At 42.5% G+C, this 25,126-nt stretch overlaps 12 non-coding genes across 12 annotated transcripts; all 12 read right to left on the bottom strand.

Annotated features, from left to right (window-relative positions):
• Positions 1-1,068: 1,068 nt before the first annotated feature.
• LOC144793880 (U4 spliceosomal RNA) lies at positions 1,069-1,208 on the bottom strand. The gene has a single exon (XR_013603333.1). It is a non-coding gene; the product is annotated as a U4 spliceosomal RNA (small nuclear RNA).
• A 1,930-nt stretch (positions 1,209-3,138) lies between these two features.
• LOC144793928 (U4 spliceosomal RNA) lies at positions 3,139-3,278 on the bottom strand. The gene has a single exon (XR_013603377.1). It is a non-coding gene; the product is annotated as a U4 spliceosomal RNA (small nuclear RNA).
• A 1,928-nt stretch (positions 3,279-5,206) lies between these two features.
• LOC144793766 (U4 spliceosomal RNA) lies at positions 5,207-5,346 on the bottom strand. The gene has a single exon (XR_013603234.1). It is a non-coding gene; the product is annotated as a U4 spliceosomal RNA (small nuclear RNA).
• Positions 5,347-7,276: 1,930 nt separating this feature from the next.
• Positions 7,277-7,416, bottom strand: LOC144793968 (U4 spliceosomal RNA). Its single transcript, XR_013603413.1, has one exon. It is a non-coding gene; the product is annotated as a U4 spliceosomal RNA (small nuclear RNA).
• A 1,929-nt stretch (positions 7,417-9,345) lies between these two features.
• On the bottom strand, positions 9,346-9,485 carry LOC144793743 (U4 spliceosomal RNA). Its single transcript, XR_013603213.1, has one exon. It is a non-coding gene; the product is annotated as a U4 spliceosomal RNA (small nuclear RNA).
• A 1,929-nt stretch (positions 9,486-11,414) lies between these two features.
• On the bottom strand, positions 11,415-11,554 carry LOC144793061 (U4 spliceosomal RNA). Its single transcript, XR_013602730.1, has one exon. It is a non-coding gene; the product is annotated as a U4 spliceosomal RNA (small nuclear RNA).
• A 1,930-nt stretch (positions 11,555-13,484) lies between these two features.
• LOC144793148 (U4 spliceosomal RNA) lies at positions 13,485-13,625 on the bottom strand. The gene has a single exon (XR_013602805.1). It is a non-coding gene; the product is annotated as a U4 spliceosomal RNA (small nuclear RNA).
• Positions 13,626-15,553: 1,928 nt separating this feature from the next.
• On the bottom strand, positions 15,554-15,693 carry LOC144793639 (U4 spliceosomal RNA). Its single transcript, XR_013603119.1, has one exon. It is a non-coding gene; the product is annotated as a U4 spliceosomal RNA (small nuclear RNA).
• Positions 15,694-17,622: 1,929 nt separating this feature from the next.
• LOC144793088 (U4 spliceosomal RNA) lies at positions 17,623-17,762 on the bottom strand. The gene has a single exon (XR_013602754.1). It is a non-coding gene; the product is annotated as a U4 spliceosomal RNA (small nuclear RNA).
• A 1,929-nt stretch (positions 17,763-19,691) lies between these two features.
• LOC144793638 (U4 spliceosomal RNA) lies at positions 19,692-19,831 on the bottom strand. The gene has a single exon (XR_013603118.1). It is a non-coding gene; the product is annotated as a U4 spliceosomal RNA (small nuclear RNA).
• A 1,929-nt stretch (positions 19,832-21,760) lies between these two features.
• On the bottom strand, positions 21,761-21,900 carry LOC144793087 (U4 spliceosomal RNA). Its single transcript, XR_013602753.1, has one exon. It is a non-coding gene; the product is annotated as a U4 spliceosomal RNA (small nuclear RNA).
• Positions 21,901-23,829: 1,929 nt separating this feature from the next.
• LOC144793143 (U4 spliceosomal RNA) lies at positions 23,830-23,970 on the bottom strand. Its single transcript, XR_013602802.1, has one exon. It is a non-coding gene; the product is annotated as a U4 spliceosomal RNA (small nuclear RNA).
• Positions 23,971-25,126: the final 1,156 nt, after the last annotated feature.

The raw sequence follows: 25,126 nt of genomic DNA, 5'->3' as shown, positions 1-25,126 counted from the left end.
TAGATTTCAGTGTGTCAGTTCTAGAAGGCTTTTACCGTGGGAACGCCCACCCTGCATACATTATACCTGACGCAGGTATAATATGATGCGGGACTTTACAATGTGACACATCTCCCTAGATGCGTCACATTGTAAATGGGCCACAACATTTATGCCGCAGCTGCGTCACAATACAGATTTTTATACTTGCCCTATATATGGCCGTGTGTACGTTTTGTGTCTCTGTCTGCATGCAGCAAACAAATGTGCCAGATCTGGTAGCCCAGTTGGGCTGATGCAGCCACACAAGAGCTCTCTGCCTGACCTCATTGTCACCAATTCAAATCAGAGAGGATCCATGCAGTCTTTCAAGGCTCTCAGGTGAAAAAATGGGCCCTAGAGCAAGGAAGAAAATAGGCCCCCTTGTTGAAGTTTGGAATATAAAATACCGCAATAATCAGGGTTCAGTGGGTCCCGCAGGTCTGTGGGCGCCAGTGCAACTGCACCTGCTGCACCAACAGAAGCTACGCCCCTGTCATAGAGCTGGGTAACATCAATTACTCAGTGCCACAAAGAGCATTAGAAATAAACTTTACATAATGTCAAAGGCAAAAACAAGAGCTTTGTCAGTTCTTGTTCTGTTTCAAACACTCCATACAATCTGTATGAACCCTCTCCACATTTTCCTACTGATAACAAATGCCTTCGCTCCCAGAAAAAAACTTTCTGGGCGGTTAGTGCACATTTGAATGGGAGATGAGACCTCGGAATAGCCCAGCCCTGCGCCGGACTGCGAGTCACCTCAGAGAGCAGAAACAAAGCCCGTCCTCTGCCCATCACTGACCCAAGCGAAGCCGTGGAGCAAAGATGAGAACAAAGGGGAAGAAATAAAAGAATAACGAAAACTCATCAAGAAAAATAAATCCCTAAATTACTGCTGTATTTAAAAACTGAGAAAACAAAAGAGAACGTAAAGAGTAAACTGAAGCCAAATAGAGTCACCGTTTTGTCCTTGTCACAGATCACAAACCTGCAAGTAAATTGCATTGCAAAATAAACTACCTTATTTTTTAATTACATACTCTCCAGTCACCGAAGAGACTGTCAAAAATTGCCATTTCGACTATATTTCAAGTCTCCATGACAGGGTATTGGGTAAAGTTTTCAATAAGCAATAATCGCGCCTCGGTTAAACCTCATTGGCTACGATACTGCCACTGCGCAAAGCTAAACAATTTAGTGTGAATTTCATGCACACTTGCCCTAGTACCTCATGTTACAAAGAACATGATTCCTTTTCAAAAGATGTTATCTGTTTATGCATAACTACTCCTCCACTGCTTCTGATAGGCAATGTAAGACATATAATGGTGTTGTTTTACTAAGTTCTATCAGCTCTCTGCCCCAAAAGCGTCGATAGCCACACGCAGAGAATTATGGGAAATTGTATGCTAAATAGCTGTACAGGTAAGCAGCACCCTCCCAAGTTATGGATTTGATGGTCAGGCAAATATACCTTCACACAAAGATGAGATCTAGGCTGCTAACCATGGGTTGTGGAAAATATAAGAAGCACAAACTCATAATAGCATCCTCATAGGTCCCACTGTCTTCAAATGTTTACTAGAGAAGGAACGGCAATCAATTTAAAGGAAAATAAATTATAGATACATTTTTCCATATTCCATAATGCACGTCTGCCATTTCATGGCACTACATAGTTGCATTTGCTGCATTTCATTTTTAGCTTTAGGAGGTACAATATACTGGTTTCCTGGTTTTCAAAACATTTTAGGGGAATATTCACAAGGACCTGACGCAACTGCATGGATGCATAAGTTTCCTTGAGTCAGTGCTGAATGACCTTGTGCCACGATGAATGTGCTGTATTTACATTACAGCGCTCCATGGCGCAAGAATTAACAGATGCGTCAGAAATTCTGACGCATCTGTTGGCACAAAAGTGACGCATTGCTGGAAATGCTCATGAAAGTGACGCAAAAAGCCCTGAGTCATAACTTATGCCTGGTCTGTGCAGGCGTAGGGATTTTGACACAGTGAAGGCGTAGAGTGATGTAGTGAAATCTTGTAGATTTCAGTGCGTCAGTTCTAGAAGGCTTTTAGCGTGGGAACGCCCACCCTGCATACATTATACCTGACGCAGGTATAATATGATGCGGGACTTTACAATGTGACACATCTCCCTAGATGCGTCACATTGTAAATGGGCCGCAACATTTATGCCGCAGCTGCGTCACAATACAGATTTTTATACTTGCCCTATATATGGCTGTGTGTACGTTGTGTGTCTCCGTCTGCATGCAGCATACAAATGTGCCAGATCTGGGAGCCCAGTTGGGCTGATGCAGCCACACAAGAGCTCTTTGCCTGACCTCATTGTCACCAATTCAAATCAGAGAGGATCCATGCAGTCTTTCAAGGCTCTCAGGTGAAAAAATGGGCCCTAGAGCAAGGAAGAAAATAGGCCCCCTTGTTGAAGTTTGGAATATAAAATACCGCAATGATCAGGGTTCAGTGGGTCCCGCAGGTCTGTGGGCGCCAGTGCAACTGCACCTGCTGCACCAACAGAAGCTACGCCCCTGTCATAGAGCTGGGTAACATCAATTACTCAGTGCCACAAAGAGCATTAGAAATAAACTTTACATAATGTCAAACGGCAAAAACAAGAGCTTTGTCAGTTCTTGTTCTGTTTCAAACACACCATACAATCTGTATGAACCCTCTCCACATTTTCCTACTGATAACAAATGCCTTCGCTCCCAGAAAAATACTTTCTGGGCGGTTAGTGCACATTTGAATGGGAGATGAGACCTCGGAAGAGCCCAGCCCTGCGCCGGACTGCGAGTCACCTCAGAGAGCAGAAACAAAGCCCGTCCTCTGCCCATCACTGACCCAAGCGAATCCGTGGAGCAAAGATGAGAACAAAGGGGAAGAAATAAAAGAATAACGAAAACTCATCAAGGAAAATAAATCCCTAAATTACTGCTGTATTTAAAAATCTGAGAAAACAAAAGAGAACGTAAAGAGTAAACTGAAGCCAAATAGAGTCACCGTTTTGTCCTTGTCACAGATCACAAACCTGCAAGTAAATTGCATTGCAAAATAAACTATCTTATTTTTTAATTACATATTCTCCAGTCTTCGAAGAGACTGTCAAAAATTGCCATTTCGACTATATTTCAAGTCTCCATGACAGGGTATTGGATAAAGTTTTCAATAAGCAATAATCGCGCCTCGGTTAAACCTCATTGGCTACGATACTGCCACTGCGCAAAGCTAAACAATTTAGTGTGAATTTCATGCACACTTGCCCTAGTACCTCATGTTACAAAGAACATGATTCCTTTTCAAAAGATGTTATCTGTTTATGCATAACTACTCCTCCACTGCTTCTGATAGGCAATGTAAGACATATAATGGTGTTGTTTTACTAATTTCTATCAGCTCTCTGCCCCAAACCGTCGATGGCCACACGCAGAGACTTATGGGAAATTGTATGCTAAATAGCTGTACAGATAAGCAGCACCCTCCCAAGTTATGGATTTGATGCTCAGGCAGATATACCTTCACACAAAGATGAGATCTAGGCTGCTAACCATGGGTTGTGGAAAATATAAGAAGCACAAATTCATAATAGCATCCTCATAGGTCCCACTGTCTTCAAATGTTTACTAGAGAAGGAACGGCAATCAATTTAAAGGAAAATAAATTATAGATACATTTTTCCATATTCCATAATGCACGTCTGCCATTTCATGGCACTACATAGTTGCATTTGCTGCATTTCATTTTTACCTTTAGGAGGTACAATATACTGGTTTCCTGGTTTTCAAAACATTTTAGGGGAAGATTCACAAGGACCTGACGCAACTGCATGGATGCATAAGTTTCCTTGAGTCAGTGCTGAATGTCCTTGAGCCACGATGAATGTGCTGTATTTACAATACAGCGCTCCATGGCGCTAGAATTAACAGATGCGTCAGAAATTCTGACGCATCTGTTGGCACAAAAGTGACGCATTGCTGGAAATGCTCATGATAGTGACGCAAAAAGCCCTGAGTCATAACTTATGCCTGGTCTGTGCAGGCGTAGGGATTTTGACACAGTGAAGGCGTAGAGTGATGTAGTGAAATCTTGTAGATTTCAGTGCGTCAGTTCTAGAAGGCTTTTAGCGTGGGAACGCCCACCCTGCATACATTATACCTGACGCAGGTATAATATGATGCGGGACTTTACAATGTGACACATCTCCCTAGATGCGTCACATTGTAAATGGGCCGCAACTTTTATGCCGCAGCTGCGTCACAATACAGATTTTTATACTTGCCCTATATATGGCTGTGTGTACGTTGTGTGTCTCCGTCTGCATGCAGCATACAAATGTGCCAGATCTGGTAGCCCAGTTGGGCTGATGCAGCCACACATGAGCTCTTTGCCTGACCTCATTGTCACTAATTCAAATCAGAGAGGATCCATGCAGTCTTTCAAGGCTCTCAGGTGAAAAAATGGGCCCTAGAGCAAGGAAGAAAATAGGCCCCCTTGTTGAAGTTTGGAATATAAAATACCGCAATAATCAGGGTTCAGTGGGTCCCGCAGGTCTGTGGGCGCCAGTGCAACTGCACCTGCTGCACCAACAGAAGCTACGCCCCTGTCATAGAGCTGGGTAACATCAATTACTCAGTGCCACAAAGAGCATTAGAAATAAACTTTACATAATGTCAAACGGCAAAAACAAGAGCTTTGTCAGTTCTTGTTCTGTTTCAAACACTCCATACAATCTGTATGAACCCTCTCCACATTTTCCTACTGATAACAAATGCCTTCGCTCCCAGAAAAAAACTTTCTGGGCGGTTAGTGCACATTTGAATGGGAGATGAGACCTCGGAATAGCCCAGCCCTGCACGGACTGCGAGTCACCTCAGAGAGCAGAAACAAAGCCCGTCCTCTGCCCATCACTGACCCAAGCGAAACCGTGGAGCAAAGATGAGAACAAAGGGGAAGAAATAAAAGAATAACGAAAACTCATCAAGGAAAATAAATCCCTAAATTACTGCTGTATTTAAAAAGCTGAGAAAACAAAAGAGAATGTAAAGAGTAAACTGAAGCCAAATAGAGTCACCGTTTTGTCCTTGTCACAGAACACAAACCTGCAAGTAAATTGCATTGCAAAATAAACTATCTTATTTTTTAATTACATACTCTCCAGTCACCGAAGAGACTGTCAAAAATTGCCATTTCGACTATATTTCAAGTCTCCATGACGGGGTATTGGGTAAAGTTTTCAATAAGCAATAATCGCGCCTCGGTTAAACCTCATTGGCTACGATACTGCCACTGCGCAAAGCTAAACAATTTAGTGTGAATTTCATGCACACTTGCCCTAGTACCTCATGTTACAAAGAACATGATTCCTTTTCAAAAGATGTTATCTGTTTATGCATAACTACTCCTCCACTGCTTCTGATAGGCAATGTAAGACATATAATGGTGTTGTTTTACTAAGTTCTATCAGCTCTCTGCCCCAAAAGCGTCGATAGCCACACGGAGAGAATTATGGGAAATTGTATGCTAAATAGCTGTACAGGTAAGAAGCACCCTCCCAAGTTATGGATTTGATGCTCAGGCAGATATACCTTCACACAAAGATGAGATCTAGGCTGCTAACCATGGGTTGTGGAAAATATAAGAAGCACAAATTCATAATAGCATCCTCATAGGTCCCACTATCTTCAAATGTTTACTAGAGAAGGAACGGCAATCAATTTAAAGGAAAATAAATTATAGATACATTTTTCCATATTCCATAATGCACGTCTGCCATTTCATGGCACTACATAGTTGCATTTGCTGCATTTCATTTTTAGCTTTAGGAGGTACAATATACTGGTTTCCTGGTTTTCAAAACATTTTAAGGGAATATTCACAAGGACCTGACGCAACTGCATGGATGCATAAGTTTCCTTGAGTCAGTGCTGAATGTCCTTGTGCCACGATGAATGTGCTGTATTTACATTACAGCGCTCCATGGCGCAAGAATTAACAGATGCGTCAGAAATTCTGACGCATCTGTTGGCACAAAAGTGACGCATTGCTGGAAATTCTCATGAAAGTGACGCAAAAAGCCCTGAGTCATAACTTATGCCTGGTCTGTGCAGGCGTAGGGATTTTGACACAGTGAAGGCGTAGAGTGATATAGTGAAATCTTGTAGATTTCAGTGCGTCAGTTCTAGAAGGCTTTTAGCGTGGGAACGCCCACCCTGCATACATTATACCTGACGCAGGTATAATATGATGCGGGACTTTACAATGTGACACATTTCCCTAGATGCGTCACATTGTAAATGGGCCGCAACATTTATGCCGCAGCTGCGTCACAATACAGATTTTTATACTTGCCCTATATATGGCTGTGTGTACGTTGTGTGTCTCCGTCTGCATGCAGCATACAAATGTGCCAGATCTGGTAGCCCAGTTGGGCTGATGCAGCCACACAAGAGCTCTTTGCCTGACCTCATTGTCACCAATTGAAATCAGAGAGGATCCATGCAGTCTTTCAAGGCTCTCAGGTGAAAAAATGGGCCCTAGAGCAAGGAAGAAAATAGGCCCCCTTGTTGAAGTTTGGAATATAAAATACCGCAATAATCAGGGTTCAGTGGGTCCCGCAGGTCTGTGGGCGCCAGTGCAACTGCACCTGCTGCACCAACAGAAGCTACGCCCCTGTCATAGAGCTGGGTAACATCAATTACTCAGTGCCACAAAGAGCATTAGAAATAAACTTTACATAATGTCAAACGGCAAAAACAAGAGCTTTGTCAGTTCTTGTTCTGTTTCAAACACTCCATACAATCTGTATGAACCCTCTCCACATTTTCCTACTGATAACAAATGCCTTCACTCCCAGAAAAAAACTTTCTGGGCGGTTAGTGCACATTTGAATGGGAGATGAGACCTCGGAAGAGCCCAGCCCTGCGCCGGACTGCGAGTCACCTCAGAGAGCAGAAACAAAGCCCGTCCTCTGCCCATCACTGACCCAAGCGAATCCGTGGAGCAAAGATGAGAACAAAGGGGAAGAAATAAAAGAATAACGAAAACTCATCAAGGAAAATAAATCCCTAAATTACTGCTGTATTTAAAAAGCTGAGAAAACAAAAGAGAACGTAAAGAGTAAACTGAAGCCAAATAGAGTCACCGTTTTGTCCTTGTCACAGATCACAAACCTGCAAGTAAATTGCATTGCAAAATAAACTATCTTATTTTTTAATTAAATATTCTCCAGTCTCCGAAGAGACTGTCAAAAATTGCCATTTCGACTATATTTCAAGACTCCATGACGGGGTATTGGGTAAAGTTTTCAATAAGCAATAATCGCGCCGCGGTTAAACCTCATTGGCTACGATACTGCCACTGCGCAAAGCTAAACAATTTAGTGTGAATTTCATGCACACTTGCCCTAGTACCTCATGTTACAAAGAACATGATTCCTTTTCAAAAGATGTTATCTGTTTATGCATAACTACTCCTCCACTGCTTCTGATAGGCAATGTAAGACATATAATGGTGTTGTTTTACTAATTTCTATCAGCTCTCTGCCCCAAACCGTCGATGGCCACACGCAGAGACTTATGGGAAATTGTATGCTAAATAGCTGTACAGGTAAGCAGCACCCTCCCAAGTTATGGATTTGATGCTCAGGCAGATATACCTTCACACAAAGATGAGATCTAGGCTGCTAACCATGGGTTGTGGAAAATATAAGAAGCACAAATTCATAATAGCATCCTCATAGGTCCCACTGTCTTCAAATGTTTACTAGAGAAGGAACGGCAATCAATTTAAAGGAAAATAAATTATAGATACATTTTTCCATATTCCATAATGCACGTCTGCCATTTCATGGCACTACATAGTTGCATTTGCTGCATTTCATTTTTACCTTTAGGAGGTACAATATACTGGTTTCCTGGTTTTCAAAACATTTTAGGGGAAGATTCACAAGGACCTGACGCAACTGCATGGATGCATAAGTTTCCTTGAGTCAGTGCTGAATGTCCTTGAGCCACGATGAATGTGCTGTATTTACAATACAGCGCTCCATGGCGCTAGAATTAACAGATGCGTCAGAAATTCTGACGCATCTGTTGGCACAAAAGTGACGCATTGCTGGAAATGCTCATGAAAGTGACGCAAAAAGCCCTGAGTCATAACTTATGCCTGGTCTGTGCAGGCGTAGGGATTTTGACACAGTGAAGGCGTAGTGTGATGTAGTGAAATCTTGTAGATTTCAGTGCGTCAGTTCTAGAAGGCTTTTAGCGTGGGAACGCCCACCCTGCATACATTATACCTGACGCAGGTATAATATGATGCGGGACTTTACAATGTGACACATCTCCCTAGATGCATCACATTGTAAATGGGCCGCAACTTTTATGCCGCAGCTGCGTCACAATACAGATTTTTATACTTGCCCTATATATGGCTGTGTGTACGTTGTGTGTCTCCGTCTGCATGCAGCATACAAATGTGCCAGATCTGGTAGCCCAGTTGGGCTGATGCAGCCACACAAGAGCTCTTTGCCTGACCTCATTGTCACTAATTCAAATCAGAGAGGATCCATGCAGTCTTTCAAGGCTCTCAGGTGAAAAAATGGGCCCTAGAGCAAGGAAGAAAATAGGCCCCCTTGTTGAAGTTTGGAATATAAAATACCGCAATAATCAGGGTTCAGTGGGTCCCGCAGGTCTGTGGGCGCCAGTGCAACTGCACCTGCTGCACCAACAGAAGCTACGCCCCTGTCATAGAGCTGGGTAACATCAATTACTCAGTGCCACAAAGAGCATTAGAAATAAACTTTACATAATGTCAAACGGCAAAAACAAGAGCTTTGTCAGTTCTTGTTCTGTTTCAAACACTCCATACAATCTGTATGAACCCTCTCCACATTTTCCTACTGATAACAATTGCCTTCGCTCCCAGAAAAAAACTTTCTGGGCGGTTAGTGCACATTTGAATGGGAGATGAGACCTCGGAAGGGCCCAGCCCTGCGCCGGACTGCGAGTCACCTCAGAGAGCAGAAACAAAGCCCGTCCTCTGCCCATCACTGACCCAAGCGAATCCGTGGAGCAAAGATGAGAACAAAGGGGAAGAAATAAAAGAATAATGAAAACTCATCAAGGAAAATAAATCCCTAAATTACTGCTGTATTTAAAAAGCTGAGAAAACAAAAGAGAACGTAAAGAGTAAACTGAAGCCAAATAGAGTCACCGTTTTGTCCTTGTCACAGATCACAAACCTGCAAGTAAATTGCATTGCAAAATAAACTATCTTATTTTTTAATTACATATTCTCCAGTCTCCGAAGAGACTGTCAAAAATTGCCATTTCGACTATATTTCAAGTCTCCATGACAGGGTATTGGGTAAAGTTTTCAATAAGCAATAATCGCGCCTCGGTTAAACCTCATTGGCTACGATACTGCCACTGCGCAAAGCTAAACAATTTAGTGTGAATTTCATGCACACTTGCCCTAGAACCTCATGTTACAAAGAACATGATTCCTTTTCAAAAGATGTTATCTGTTTATGCATAACTACTCCTCCACTGCTTCTGATAGGCAATGTAAGACATATAATGGTGTTGTTTTACTAATTTCTATCAGCTCTCTGCCCCAAACCGTCGATGGCCACACGCAGAGACTTATGGGAAATTGTATGCTAAATAGCTGTACAGGTAAGCAGCACCCTCCCAAGTTATGGATTTGATGCTCAGGCAGATATACCTTCACACAAAGATGAGATCTAGGCTTCTAACCATGGGTTGTGGAAAATATAAGAAGCACAAATTCATAATAGCATCCTCATAGGTCCCACTGTCTTCAAATGTTTACTAGAGAAGGAACGGCAATCAATTTAAAGGAAAATAAATTATAGATACATTTTTCCATATTCCATAATGCACGTCTGCCATTTCATGGCACTACATAGTTGCATTTGCTGCATTTCATTTTTACCTTTAGGAGGTACAATATACTGGTTTCCTGGTTTTCAAAACATTTTAGGGGAAGATTCACAAGGACCTGACGCAACTGCATGGATGCATAAGTTTCCTTGAGTCAGTGCTGAATGTCCTTGTGCCACGATGAATGTGCTGTATTTACAATACAGCGTTCCATGGCGCAAGAATTAACAGATGCGTCAGAAATTCTGACGCATCTGTTGGCACAAAAGTGACGCATTGCTGGAAATGCTCATGAAAGTGACGCAAAAAGCCCTGAGTCATAACTTATGCCTGGTCTGTGCAGGCATAGGGATTTTGACACAGTGAAGGCGTAGAGTGATGTAGTGAAATCTTGTAGATTTCAGTGCGTCAGTTCTAGAAGGCTTTTAGCGTGGGAACGCCCACCCTGCATACATTATACCTGACGCAGGTATAATATGATGCGGGACTTTACAATGTGACACATCTCCCTAGATGTGTCACATTGTAAATGGGCCGCAACATTTATGCCGCAGCTGCGTCACAATACAGATTTTTATACTTGCCCTATATATGGCTGGGTGTACGTTGTGTGTCTCCGTCTGCATGCAGCATACAAATGTGCCAGATCTGGGAGCCCAGTTGGGCTGATGCAGCCACACAAGAGCTCTTTGCCTGAACTCATTGTCACCAATTGAAATCAGAGAGGATCCATACAGTCTTTCAAGGCTCTCAGGTGAAAAAATGGGCCCTAGAGCAAGGAAGAAAATAGGCCCCCTTGTTGAAGTTTGGAATATAAAATACCGCAATAATCAGGGTTCAGTGGGTCCCGCAGGTCTGTGGGCGCCAGTGCAACTGCACCTGCTGCACCAACAGAAGCTACGCCCCTGTCATAGAGCTGGGTAACATCAATTACTCAGTGCCACAAAGAGCATTAGAAATAAACTTTACATAATGTCAAACGGCAAAAACAAGAGCTTTGTCAGTTCTTGTTCTGTTTCAAACACTCCATACAATCTGTATGAACCCTCTCCACATTTTCCTACTGATAACAAATGCCTTCGCTCCCAGAAAAAAACTTTCTGGGCGGTTAGTGCACATTTGAATGGGAGATGAGACCTCGGAAGAGCCCAGCCCTGCGCCGGACTGCGAGTCACCTCAGAGAGCAGAAACAAAGCCCGTCCTCTGCCCATCACTGACCCAAGCGAATCCGTGGAGCAAAGATGAGAACAAAGGGGAAGAAATAAAAGAATAACGAAAACTCATCAAGGAAAATAAATCCCTAAATTACTGCTGTATTTAAAAAGCTGAGAAAACAAAAGAGAACGTAAAGAGTAAACTGAAGCCAAATAGAGTCACCGTTTTGTCCTTGTCACAGATCACAAACCTGCAAGTAAATTGCAATGCAAAATAAACTATCTTATTTTTTAATTACATATTCTCCAGTCTCCGAAGAGACTGTCAAAAATTGCCATTTCAACTATATTTCAAGTCTCCATGACGGGGTATTGGGTAAAGTTTTCAATAAGCAATAATCGCGCCTCAGTTAAACCTCATTGGCTACGATACTGCCACTGCGCAGCGCAAAACAATTTAGTGTGAATTTCATGCACACTTGCCCTAGTACCTCACGTTACAAAGAACATGATTCCTTTTCAAAAGATGTTATCTGTTTATGCATAACTACTCCTCCACTGCTTCTGATAGGCAATGTAAGACATATAATGGTGTTGTTTTACTAAGTTCTATCAGCTCTCTGCCCCAAAAGCGTCGATAGCCACACGCAGAGAATTATGGGAAATTGTATGCTAAATAGCTGTACAGGTAAGCAGCACCCTCCCAAGTTATGGATTTGATGCTCAGGCAGCTATACCTTCACACAAAGATGAGATCTAGCCTGCTAACCATGGGTTGTGGAAAATATAAGAAGCACAAATTCATAATAGCATCCTCATAGGTCCCACTGTCTTCAAATGTTTACTAGAGAAGGAACGGCAATCAATTTAAAGGAAAATAAATTATAGATACATTTTTCCATATTCCATAATGCACGTCTGCCATTTCATGGCACTACATAGTTGCATTTGCTGCATTTCATTTTTAGCTTTAGGAGGTACAATATACTGGTTTCCTGGTTTTCAAAACATTTTAGGGGAATATTCACAAGGACCTGACGCAACTGCATGGATGCATAAGTTTCCTTGAGTCAGTGCTGAATGTCCTTGTGCCACGATGAATGTGCTGTATTTACAATACAGCGCTCCATGGCGCTAGAATTAACAGATGCGTCAGAAATTCTGACGCATCTGTTGGCACAAAAGTGACGCATTGCTGGAAATGCTCATGATAGTGACGCAAAAAGCCCTGAGTCATAACTTATGCCTGGTCTGTGCAGGCGTAGGGATTTTGACACAGTGAAGGCGTAGAGTGATGTAGTGAAATCTTGTAGATTTCAGTGCGTCAGTTCTAGAAGGCTTTTAGCGTGGGAACGCCCACCCTGCATACATTATACCTGACGCAGGTATAATATGATGCGGGACTTTACAATGTGACACATCTCCCTAGATGCGTCACATTGTAAATGGGCCGCAACTTTTATGCCGCAGCTGCGTCACAATACAGATTTTTATACTTGCCCTATATATGGCTGTGTGTACGTTGTGTGTCTCCGTCTGCATGCAGCATACAAATGTGCCAGATCTGGTAGCCCAGTTGGGCTGATGCAGCCACACAAGAGCTCTTTGCCTAACCTCATTGTCACCAATTCAAATCAGAGAGGATCCATGCAGTCTTTCAAGGCTCTCAGGTGAAACAATGGGCCCTAGAGCAAGGAAGAAAATAGGCCCCCTTGTTGAAGTTTGGAATATAAAATACCGCAATAATCAGGGTTCAGTGGGTCCCGCAGGTCTGTGGGCGCCAGTGCAACTGCACCTGCTGCACCAACAGAAGCTACGCCCCTGTCATAGAGCTGGGTAACATCAATTACTCAGTGCCACAAAGAGCATTAGAAATAAACTTTACATAATGTCAAACGGCAAAAACAAGAGCTTTGTCAGTTCTTGTTCTGTTTCAAACACTCCATACAATCTGTATGAACCCTCTCCACATTTTCCTACTGATAACAAATGCCTTCGCTCCCAGAAAAAAACTTTCTGGGCGGTTAGTGCACATTTGAATGGGAGATGAGACCTCGGAAGAGCCCAGCCCTGCGCCGGACTGCGAGTCACCTCAGAGAGCAGAAACAAAGCCCGTCCTCTGCCCATCACTGACCCAAGCGAATCCGTGGAGCAAAGATGAGAACAAAGGGGAAGAAATAAAAGAATAACTAAAACTCATCAAGGAAAATAAATCCCTAAATTACTGCTGTATTTAAAAAGCTGAGAAAACAAAAGAGAACGTAAAGAGTAAACTGAAGCCAAATATAGTCACCGTTTTGTCCTTGTCACAGATCACAAACCTGCAAGTAAATTGCATTGCAAAATAAACTATCTTATTTTTTAATTACATATTCTCCAGTCTCCGAAGAGACTGTCAAAAACTTGTTATTTCGACTATAGTTCAAGTCTTCATGACGGGGTATTGGGTAAAGTTTTTAATAAGCAATAATCACGCCTCGTTTAAACCTCATTGGCTACGATACTGCCACTGCGCAAAGCTAAACAATTTAGTGTGAATTTCATGCACACTTGCCCTAGTACCTCATGTTACAAAGAACATGATTCCTTTTCAAAAGATGTTATCTGTTTATGCATAACTACTCCTCCACTGCTTCTGATAGGCAATGTAAGACATATAATGGTGTTGTTTTACTAATTTCTATCAGCTCTCTGCCCAAACCGTCGATAGCCACACGCAGGGAATTATGGGAAATTGTATGCTAAATAGCTGTACAGGTAAGCAGCACCCTCCCAAGTTATGGATTTGATGCTCAGGCAGATATACCTTCACACAAAGATGAGATCTAGGCTGCTAACCATGGGTTGTGGAAAATATAAGAAGCACAAATTCATAATAGCATCCTCATAGGTCCCACTGTCTTCAAATGTTTACTAGAGAAGGAACGGCAATCAATTTAAAGGAAAATAAATTATAGATACATTTTTCCATATTCCATAATGCACGTCTGCCATTTCATGGCACTACATAGTTGCATTTGCTGCATTTCATTTTTAGCTTTAGGAGGTACAATATACTGGTTTCCTGGTTTTCAAAACATTTTAGGGGAAGATTCACAAGGACCTGACGCAACTGCATGGATGCATAAGTTTCCTTGAGTCAGTGCTGAATGTCCTTGTGCCACGATGAATGTGCTGTATTTACAATACAGCGCTCCATGGCGCAAGAATTAACAGATGCGTCAGAAATTCTGACGCATCTGTTGGCACAAAAGTGACGCATTGCTGGAAATGCTCATGAAAGTGACGCAAAAAGCCCTGAGTCATAACTTATGCCTGGTCTGTGCAGGCGTAGGGATTTTGACACAGTGAAGGCGTAGAGTGATATAGTGAAATCTTGTAGATTTCAGTGCGTCAGTTCTAGAAGGCTTTTAGCGTGGGAACGCCCACCCTGCATACATTATACCTGACGCAGGTATAATATGATGCGGGACTTTACAATGTGACACATCTCCCTAGATGCGTCACATTGTAAATGGGCTGCAACATTTATGCCGCAGCTGCGTCACAATACAGATTTTTATACTTGCCCTATATATGGCTGTGTGTATGTTGTGTGTCTCCGTCTGCATGCAGCATACAAATGTGCCAGATCTGGTAGCCCAGTTGGGCTGATGCAGCCACACAAGAGCTCTTTGCCTGACCTCATTGTCACCAATTCAAATCAGAGAGGATCCATGCAGTCTTTCAAGGCTCTCAGGTGAAAAAATGGGCCCTAGAGCAAGGAAGAAAATAGGCCCCCTTGTTGAAGTTTGGAATATAAAATACCGCAATAATCAGGGTTCAGTGGGTCCCGCAGGTCTGTGGGCGCCAGTGCAACTGCACCTGCTGCACCAACAGAAGCTACGCCCCTGTCATAGAGCTGGGTAACATCAATTACTCAGTGCCACAAAGAGCATTAGAAATAAACTTTACATAATGTCAAACGGCAAAAACAAGAGCTTTGTCAGTTCTTGTTCTGTTTCAAACACTCCATACAATCTGTATGAACCGTCTCCACATTTTCCTACTGATAACAAATGCCTTCGCTCCCAGAAAAAAACTTTCTGGGCGGTTAGTGCACATTTGAATGGGAGATGAGACCTCGGAAGAGCCCAGCCCTGCGCCGGACTGCGAGTCACCTCAGAGAGCAGAAACAAAGCCCGTCCTCTGCCCATCACTGACCCAAGCGAATCCGTGGAGCAAAGATGAGAACAAAGGGGAAGAAATAAAAGAATAACGAAAACTCATCAAGGAAAATAAATCCGTAAATTACTGCTGTATTTAAAAAGCTGAGAAAACAAAAGAGAACGTAAAGAGTAAACTGAAGCCAAATAGAGTCACCGTTTTGTCCTTGTCACAGATCACAAACCTGCAAGTAAATTGCATTGCAAAATAAACTATCTTATTTTTTAATTACATATTCTCCAGTCTCCGAAGAGACTGTCAAAAATTGCCATTTCGACTATATTTCAAGTCTCCATGACGGGGTATTGGGTAAAGTTTTCAATAAGCAATAATCGCGCCTCGGTTAAACCTCATTGGCTACGATACTGCCACTGCGCAAAGCTAAACAATTTAGTGTGAATTTCATGCACACTTGCCCTAGTACCTCATGTTACAAAGAACATGATTCCTTTTCAAAAGATGTTATCTGTTTATGCATAACTACTCCTCCACTGCTTCTGATAGGCAATATAAGACATATAATGGTGTTGTTTTACTAATTTCTATCAGCTCTCTGCCTCAAACCGTCGATAGCCACAGGCAGCGAATTATGGGAAATTGTATGCTAAATAGCTGTACAGGTAAGCAGCACCCTCCCAAGTTATGGATTTGATGCTCAGGCAGATATACCTTCACACAAAGATGAGATCTAGGCTGCTAACCATGGGTTGTGGAAAATATAAGAAGCACAAATTCATAATAGCATCCTCATAGGTCCCACTGTCTTCAAATGTTTACTAGAGAAGGAACGGCAATCAATTTAAAGGAAAATAAATTATAGATACATTTTTCCATATTCCATAATGCACGTCTGCCATTTCATGGCACTACATAGTTGCATTTGCTGCATTTCATTTTTAGCTTTAGGAGGTACAATATACTGGTTTCCTGGTTTTCAAAACATTTTAGGGGAAGATTCACAAGGACCTGACGCAACTGCATGGATGCATAAGTTTCCTTGAGTCAGTGCTGAATGTCCTTGTGCCACGATGAATGTGCTGTATTTACAATACAGCGCTCCATGGCGCAAGAATTAACAGATGCGTCAGAAATTCTGACGCATCTGTTGGCACAAAAGTGACGCATTGCTGGAAATGCTCATGAAAGTGACGCAAAAAGCCCTGAGTCATAACTTATGCCTGGTCTGTGCAGGCGTAGGGATTTTGACACAGTGAAGGCGTAGAGTGATGTAGTGAAATCTTGTAGATTTCAGTGCGTCAGTTCTAGAAGGCTTTTAGCGTGGGAACGCCCACCCTGCATACATTATACCTGACGCAGGTATAATATGATGCGGGACTTTACAATGTGACACATCTCCCTAGATGCGTCACATTGTAAATGGGCGGCAACATTTATGCCGCAGCTGCGTCACAATACAGATTTTTATACTTGCCCTATATATGGCTGTGTGTACGTTGTGTGTCTCCGTCTGCATGCAGCATACAAATGTGCCAGATCTGGTAGCCCAGTTGGGCTGATGCAGCCACACAAGGGCTCTGTGCCTGACCTCATTGTCACCAATTCAAATCAGAGAGGATCCATGCAGTCTTTCAAGGCTCTCAGGTGAAAAAATGGGCCCTAGAGCAAGGAAGAAAATAGGCCCCCTTGTTGAAGTTTGGAATATAAAATACCGCAATAATCAGGGTTCAGTGGGTCCCGCAGGTCTGTGGGCGCCAGTGCAACTGCACCTGCTGCACCAACAGAAGCTACGCCCCTGTAATAGAGCTGGGTAACATCAATTACTCAGTGCCACAAAGAGCATTAGAAATAAACTTTACATAATGTCAAACGGCAAAAACAAGAGCTTTGTCAGTTCTTGTTCTGTTTCAAACACTCCATACAATCTGTATGAACCCTCTCCACATTTTCCTACTGATAACAAACGCCTTCGCTCCCAGAAAAAAAGTTTCTGGGCGGTTAGTGCACATTTGAATGGGAGATGAGACCTCGGAAGAGCCCAGCCCTGCGCCGGACTGCGAGTCACCTCAGAGAGCAGAAACAAAGCCCGTCCTCTGCCCATCACTGACCCAAGCGAATCCGTGGAGCAAAGATGAGAACAAAGGGGAAGAAATAAAAGAATAAGGAAAACTCATCAAGGAAAATAAATCCCTAAATTACTGCTGTATTTAAAAAGCTGAGAAAACAAAAGAGAACGTAAAGAGTAAACTGAAGCCAAATAGAGTCACCGTTTTGTCCTTGTCACAGATCACAAACCCGCAAGTAAATTGCATTGCAAAATAAACTATCTTATTTTTTAATTACATATTCTCCAGTCTCCGAAGAGACTGTAAAAAATTGCCATTTCGGCTATATTTCAAGTCTCCATGACGGGGTATTGGGTAAAGTTTTCAATAAGCAATAATCACGCCTCCGTTAAACCTCATTGGCTACGATACTGCCACTGCGCAAAGCTAAACAATTTAGTGTGAATTTCATGCACACTTGCCCTAGTACCTCATGTTACAAAGAACATGATTCCTTTTCAAAAGATGTTATCTGTTTATGCATAACTACTCCTCCACTGCTTCTGATAGGCAATATAAGACATATAATGGTGTTGTTTTACTAATTTCTATCAGCTCTCTGCCTCAAACCGTCGATAGCCACAGGCAGCGAATTATGGGAAATTGTATGCTAAATAGCTGTACAGGTAAGCAGCACCCTCCCAAGTTATGGATTTGATGCTCAGGCAGATATACCTTCACACAAAGATGAGATCTAGGCTGCTAACCATGGGTTGTGGAAAATATAAGAAGCACAAATTCATAATAGCATCCTCATAGGTCCCACTGTCTTCAAATGTTTACTAGAGAAGGAACGGCAATCAATTTAAAGGAAAATAAATTATAGATACATTTTTCCATATTCCATAATGCACGTCTGCCATTTCATGGCACTACATAGTTGCATTTGCTGCATTTCATTTTTAGCTTTAGGAGGTACAATATACTGGTTTCCTGGTTTTCAAAACATTTTAGGGGAAGATTCACAAGGACCTGACGCAACTGCATGGATGCATAAGTTTCCTTGAGTCAGTGCTGAATGTCCTTGTGCCACGATGAATGTGCTGTATTTACAATACAGCGCTCCATGGCGCAAGGATTAACAGATGCGTCAGAAATTCTGACGCATCTGTTGGCACAAAAGTGACGCATTGCTGGAAATGCTCATGAAAGTGACGCAAAAAGCCCTGAGTCATAACTTATGCCTGGTCTGTGCAGGCGTAGGGATTTTGACACAGTGAAGGCGTAGAGTGATGTAGTGAAATCTTGTAGATTTCAGTGCGTCAGTTCTAGAAGGCTTTAAGCGTGGGAACGCCCACCCTGCATACATTATACCTGACGCAGGTATAATGTGATGCGGGACTTTACAATGTGACACATCTCCCTAGATGCGTCACATTGTAAATGGGCCGCAACATTTACGCCGCAGCTGCGTCACAATACAGATTTTTATATTTGCCCTATATATGGCTGTGTGTACGTTGTGTGTCTCCGTCTGCATGCAGCATACAAATGTGCCAGATCTGGTAGCCCAGTTGGGCTGATGCAGCCACACAAGAGCTCTTTGCCTAACCTCATTGTCACCAATTCAAATCAGAGAGGATCCATGCAGTCTTTCAAGGCTCTCAGGTGAAACAATGGGCCCTAGAGCAAGGAAGAAAATAGGCCCCCTTGTTGAAGTTTGGAATATAAAATACCGCAATAATCAGGGTTCAGTGGGTCCCGCAGGTCTGTGGGCGCCAGTGCAACTGCACCTGCTGCACCAACAGAAGCTACGCCCCTGTCATAGAGCTGGGTAACATCAATTACTCAGTGCCACAAAGAGCATTAGAAATAAACTTTACATAATGTCAAACGGCAAAAACAAGAGCTTTGTCAGTTCTTGTTCTGTTTCAAACACTCCATACAATCTGTATGAACCGTCTCCACATTTTCCTACTGATAACAAATGCCTTCGCTCCCAGAAAAAAACTTTCTGGGCGGTTAGTGCACATTTGAATGGGAGATGAGACCTCGGAAGAGCCCAGCCCTGCGCCGGACTGCGAGTCACCTCAGAGAGCAGAAACAAAGCCCGTCCTCTGCCCATCACTGACCCAAGCGAATCCGTGGAGCAAAGATGAGAACAAAGGGGAAGAAATAAAAGAATAACGAAAACTCATCAAGGAAAATAAATCCGTAAATTACTGCTGTATTTAAAAAGCTGAGAAAACAAAAGAGAACGTAAAGAGTAAACTGAAGCCAAATAGAGTCACCGTTTTGTCCTTGTCACAGATCACAAACCTGCAAGTAAATTGCATTGCAAAATAAACTATCTTATTTTTTAATTACATATTCTCCAGTCTCCGAAGAGACTGTCAAAAATTGCCATTTCGACTATATTTCAAGTCTCCATGACGGGGTATTGGGTAAAGTTTTCAATAAGCAATAATCGCGCCTCGGTTAAACCTCATTGGCTACGATACTGCCACTGCGCAAAGCTAAACAATTTAGTGTGAATTTCATGCACACTTGCCCTAGTACCTCATGTTACAAAGAACATGATTCCTTTTCAAAAGATGTTATCTGTTTATGCATAACTACTCCTCCACTGCTTCTGATAGGCAATATAAGACATATAATGGTGTTGTTTTACTAATTTCTATCAGCTCTCTGCCTCAAACCGTCGATAGCCACAGGCAGCGAATTATGGGAAATTGTATGCTAAATAGCTGTACAGGTAAGCAGCACCCTCCCAAGTTATGGATTTGATGCTCAGGCAGATATACCTTCACACAAAGATGAGATCTAGGCTGCTAACCATGGGTTGTGGAAAATATAAGAAGCACAAATTCATAATAGCATCCTCATAGGTCCCACTGTCTTCAAATGTTTACTAGAGAAGGAACGGCAATCAATTTAAAGGAAAATAAATTATAGATACATTTTTCCATATTCCATAATGCACGTCTGCCATTTCATGGCACTACATAGTTGCATTTGCTGCATTTCATTTTTAGCTTTAGGAGGTACAATATACTGGTTTCCTGGTTTTCAAAACATTTTAGGGGAAGATTCACAAGGACCTGACGCAACTGCATGGATGCATAAGTTTCCTTGAGTCAGTGCTGAATGTCCTTGTGCCACGATGAATGTGCTGTATTTACAATACAGCGCTCCATGGCGCAAGAATTAACAGATGCGTCAGAAATTCTGACGCATCTGTTGGCACAAAAGTGACGCATTGCTGGAAATGCTCATGAAAGTGACGCAAAAAGCCCTGAGTCATAACTTATGCCTGGTCTGTGCAGGCGTAGGGATTTTGACACAGTGAAGGCGTAGAGTGATGTAGTGAAATCTTGTAGATTTCAGTGCGTCAGTTCTAGAAGGCTTTTAGCGTGGGAACGCCCACCCTGCATACATTATACCTGACGCAGGTATAATATGATGCGGGACTTTACAATGTGACACATCTCCCTAGATGCGTCACATTGTAAATGGGCGGCAACATTTATGCCGCAGCTGCGTCACAATACAGATTTTTATACTTGCCCTATATATGGCTGTGTGTACGTTGTGTGTCTCCGTCTGCATGCAGCATACAAATGTGCCAGATCTGGTAGCCCAGTTGGGCTGATGCAGCCACACAAGGGCTCTGTGCCTGACCTCATTGTCACCAATTCAAATCAGAGAGGATCCATGCAGTCTTTCAAGGCTCTCAGGTGAAAAAATGGGCCCTAGAGCAAGGAAGAAAATAGGCCCCCTTGTTGAAGTTTGGAATATAAAATACCGCAATAATCAGGGTTCAGTGGGTCCCGCAGGTCTGTGGGCGCCAGTGCAACTGCACCTGCTGCACCAACAGAAGCTACGCCCCTGTAATAGAGCTGGGTAACATCAATTACTCAGTGCCACAAAGAGCATTAGAAATAAACTTTACATAATGTCAAACGGCAAAAACAAGAGCTTTGTCAGTTCTTGTTCTGTTTCAAACACTCCATACAATCTGTATGAACCCTCTCCACATTTTCCTACTGATAACAAACGCCTTCGCTCCCAGAAAAAAAGTTTCTGGGCGGTTAGTGCACATTTGAATGGGAGATGAGACCTCGGAAGAGCCCAGCCCTGCGCCGGACTGCGAGTCACCTCAGAGAGCAGAAACAAAGCCCGTCCTCTGCCCATCACTGACCCAAGCGAATCCGTGGAGCAAAGATGAGAACAAAGGGGAAGAAATAAAAGAATAAGGAAAACTCATCAAGGAAAATAAATCCCTAAATTACTGCTGTATTTAAAAAGCTGAGAAAACAAAAGAGAACGTAAAGAGTAAACTGAAGCCAAATAGAGTCACCGTTTTGTCCTTGTCACAGATCACAAACCCGCAAGTAAATTGCATTGCAAAATAAACTATCTTATTTTTTAATTACATATTCTCCAGTCTCCGAAGAGACTGTAAAAAATTGCCATTTCGGCTATATTTCAAGTCTCCATGACGGGGTATTGGGTAAAGTTTTCAATAAGCAATAATCACGCCTCCGTTAAACCTCATTGGCTACGATACTGCCACTGCGCAAAGCTAAACAATTTAGTGTGAATTTCATGCACACTTGCCCTAGTACCTCATGTTACAAAGAACATGATTCCTTTTCAAAAGATGTTATCTGTTTATGCATAACTACTCCTCCACTGCTTCTGATAGGCAATATAAGACATATAATGGTGTTGTTTTACTAATTTCTATCAGCTCTCTGCCTCAAACCGTCGATAGCCACAGGCAGCGAATTATGGGAAATTGTATGCTAAATAGCTGTACAGGTAAGCAGCACCCTCCCAAGTTATGGATTTGATGCTCAGGCAGATATACCTTCACACAAAGATGAGATCTAGGCTGCTAACCATGGGTTGTGGAAAATATAAGAAGCACAAATTCATAATAGCATCCTCATAGGTCCCACTGTCTTCAAATGTTTACTAGAGAAGGAACGGCAATCAATTTAAAGGAAAATAAATTATAGATACATTTTTCCATATTCCATAATGCACGTCTGCCATTTCATGGCACTACATAGTTGCATTTGCTGCATTTCATTTTTAGCTTTAGGAGGTACAATATACTGGTTTCCTGGTTTTCAAAACATTTTAGGGGAAGATTCACAAGGACCTGACGCAACTGCATGGATGCATAAGTTTCCTTGAGTCAGTGCTGAATGTCCTTGTGCCACGATGAATGTGCTGTATTTACAATACAGCGCTCCATGGCGCAAGGATTAACAGATGCGTCAGAAATTCTGACGCATCTGTTGGCACAAAAGTGACGCATTGCTGGAAATGCTCATGAAAGTGACGCAAAAAGCCCTGAGTCATAACTTATGCCTGGTCTGTGCAGGCGTAGGGATTTTGACACAGTGAAGGCGTAGAGTGATGTAGTGAAATCTTGTAGATTTCAGTGCGTCAGTTCTAGAAGGCTTTAAGCGTGGGAACGCCCACCCTGCATACATTATACCTGACGCAGGTATAATGTGATGCGGGACTTTACAATGTGACACATCTCCCTAGATGCGTCACATTGTAAATGGGCCGCAACATTTACGCCGCAGCTGCGTCACAATACAGATTTTTATATTTGCCCTATATATGGCTGTGTGTACGTTGTGTGTCTCCGTCTGCATGCAGCATACAAATGTGCCAGATCTGGTAGCCCAGTTGGGCTGATGCAGCCACACAAGAGCTCTTTGCCTAACCTCATTGTCACCAATTCAAATCAGAGAGGATCCATGCAGTCTTTCAAGGCTCTCAGGTGAAACAATGGGCCCTAGAGCAAGGAAGAAAATAGGCCCCCTTGTTGAAGTTTGGAATATAAAATACCGCAATAATCAGGGTTCAGTGGGTCCCGCAGGTCTGTGGGCGCCAGTGCAACTGCACCTGCTGCACCAACAGAAGCTACGCCCCTGTCATAGAGCTGGGTAACATCAATTACTCAGTGCCACAAAGAGCATTAGAAATAAACTTTACATAATGTCAAACGGCAAAAACAAGAGCTTTGTCAGTTCTTGTTCTGTTTCAAACACTCCATACAATCTGTATGAACCCTCTCCACATTTTCCTACTGATAACAAATGCCTTCGCTCCCAGAAAAAAACTTTCTGGGCGGTTAGTGCACATTTGAATGGGAGATGAGACCTCGGAAGAGCCCAGCCATGCGCCGGACTGCGAGTCACCTCAGAGAGCAGAAACAAAGCCCGTCCTCTGCCCATCACTGACCCAAGCGAATCCGTGGAGCAAAGATGAGAACAAAGGGGAAGAAATAAAAGAATAACGAAAACTCATCAAGGAAAATAAATCCCTAAATTACTGCTGTATTTAAAAAGCTGAGAAAACAAAAGAGAACGTAAAGAGTAAACTGAAGCCAAATATAGTCACCGTTTTGTCCTTGTCATAGATCACAAACCTGCAAGTAAATTGCATTGCAAACTAAACTATCTTATTTTTTAATTACATATTCTCCAGTCTCCGAAGAGACTGTCAAAAACTTGTTATTTCGACTATAGTTCAAGACTTCATGACGGGGTATTGGGTAAAGTTTTTAATAAGCAATAATCACGCCTCGTTTAAAACTCATTGGCTACGATACTGCCACTGCACAAAGCTAAACAATTTAGTGTGAATTTCATGCACACTTGCCCTAGTACCTCATGTTACAAAGAACATGATTCCTTTTCAAAAGATGTTATCTGTTTATGCATAACTACTCCTCCACTGCTTCTGATAGGCAATGTAAGACATATAATGGTGTTGTTTTACTAATTTCTATCAGCTCTCTGCCCCAAACCGTCGATAGCCACATGCAGGGAATTATGGGAAATTGTATGCTAAATAGCTGTACAGGTAAGCAGCACCCTCCCAAGTTATGGATTTGATGCTCAGGCAGATATACCTTCACACAAAGATGAGATCTAGGCTGCTAACCATGGGTTGTGGAAAATATAAGAAGCACAAATTCATAATAGCATCCTCATAGGTCCCACTGTCTTCAAATGTTTACTAGAGAAGGAACGGCAATCAATTTAAAGGAAAATAAATTATAGATACATTTTTCCATATTCCATAATGCACGTCTGCCATTTCATGGCACTACATAGTTGCATTTGCTGCATTTCATTTTTAGCTTTAGGAGGTACAATATACTGGTTTCCTGGTTTTCAAAACATTTTAGGGGAAGATTCACAAGGACCTGACGCAACTGCATGGATGCATACGTTTCCTTGAGTCAGTGCTGAATGTCCTTGTGCCACGATGAATGTGCTGTATTTACAATACAGCGCTCCATGGCGCAAGAATTAACAGATGCGTCAGAAATTCTGACGCATCTGTTGGCACAAAAGTGACGCATTGCTGGAAATGCTCATGAAAGTGACACAAAAAGCCCTGAGTCATAACTTATGCCTGGTCTTTGCAGGCGTAGGGATTTTGACACAGTGAAGGCGTAGAGTGATGTAGTGAAATCTTGTAGATTTCAGTGCGTCAGTTCTAGAAGGCTTTTAGCGTGGGAACGCCCACCCTGCATACATTATACCTGACGCAGGTATAATATGATGCGGGACTTTACAATGTGACACATCTCCCTAGATGCGTCACATTGTAAATGGGCGGCAACATTTATGCCGCAGCTGCGTCACAATACAGATTTTTATACTTGCCCTATATATGGCTGTGTGTACGTTGTGTGTCTCCGTCTGCATGCAGCATACAAATGTGCCAGATCTGGTAGCCCAGTTGGGCTGATGCAGCCACACAAGGGCTCTGT

Source organism: Lissotriton helveticus, chromosome 11, assembly GCF_964261635.1.
Source record: "Lissotriton helveticus chromosome 11, aLisHel1.1, whole genome shotgun sequence".
In the NCBI taxonomy this organism is placed as follows: Eukaryota; Metazoa; Chordata; class Amphibia; order Caudata; family Salamandridae; genus Lissotriton; species Lissotriton helveticus.
This window is presented reverse-complemented; position numbering and strand designations above follow the sequence as displayed.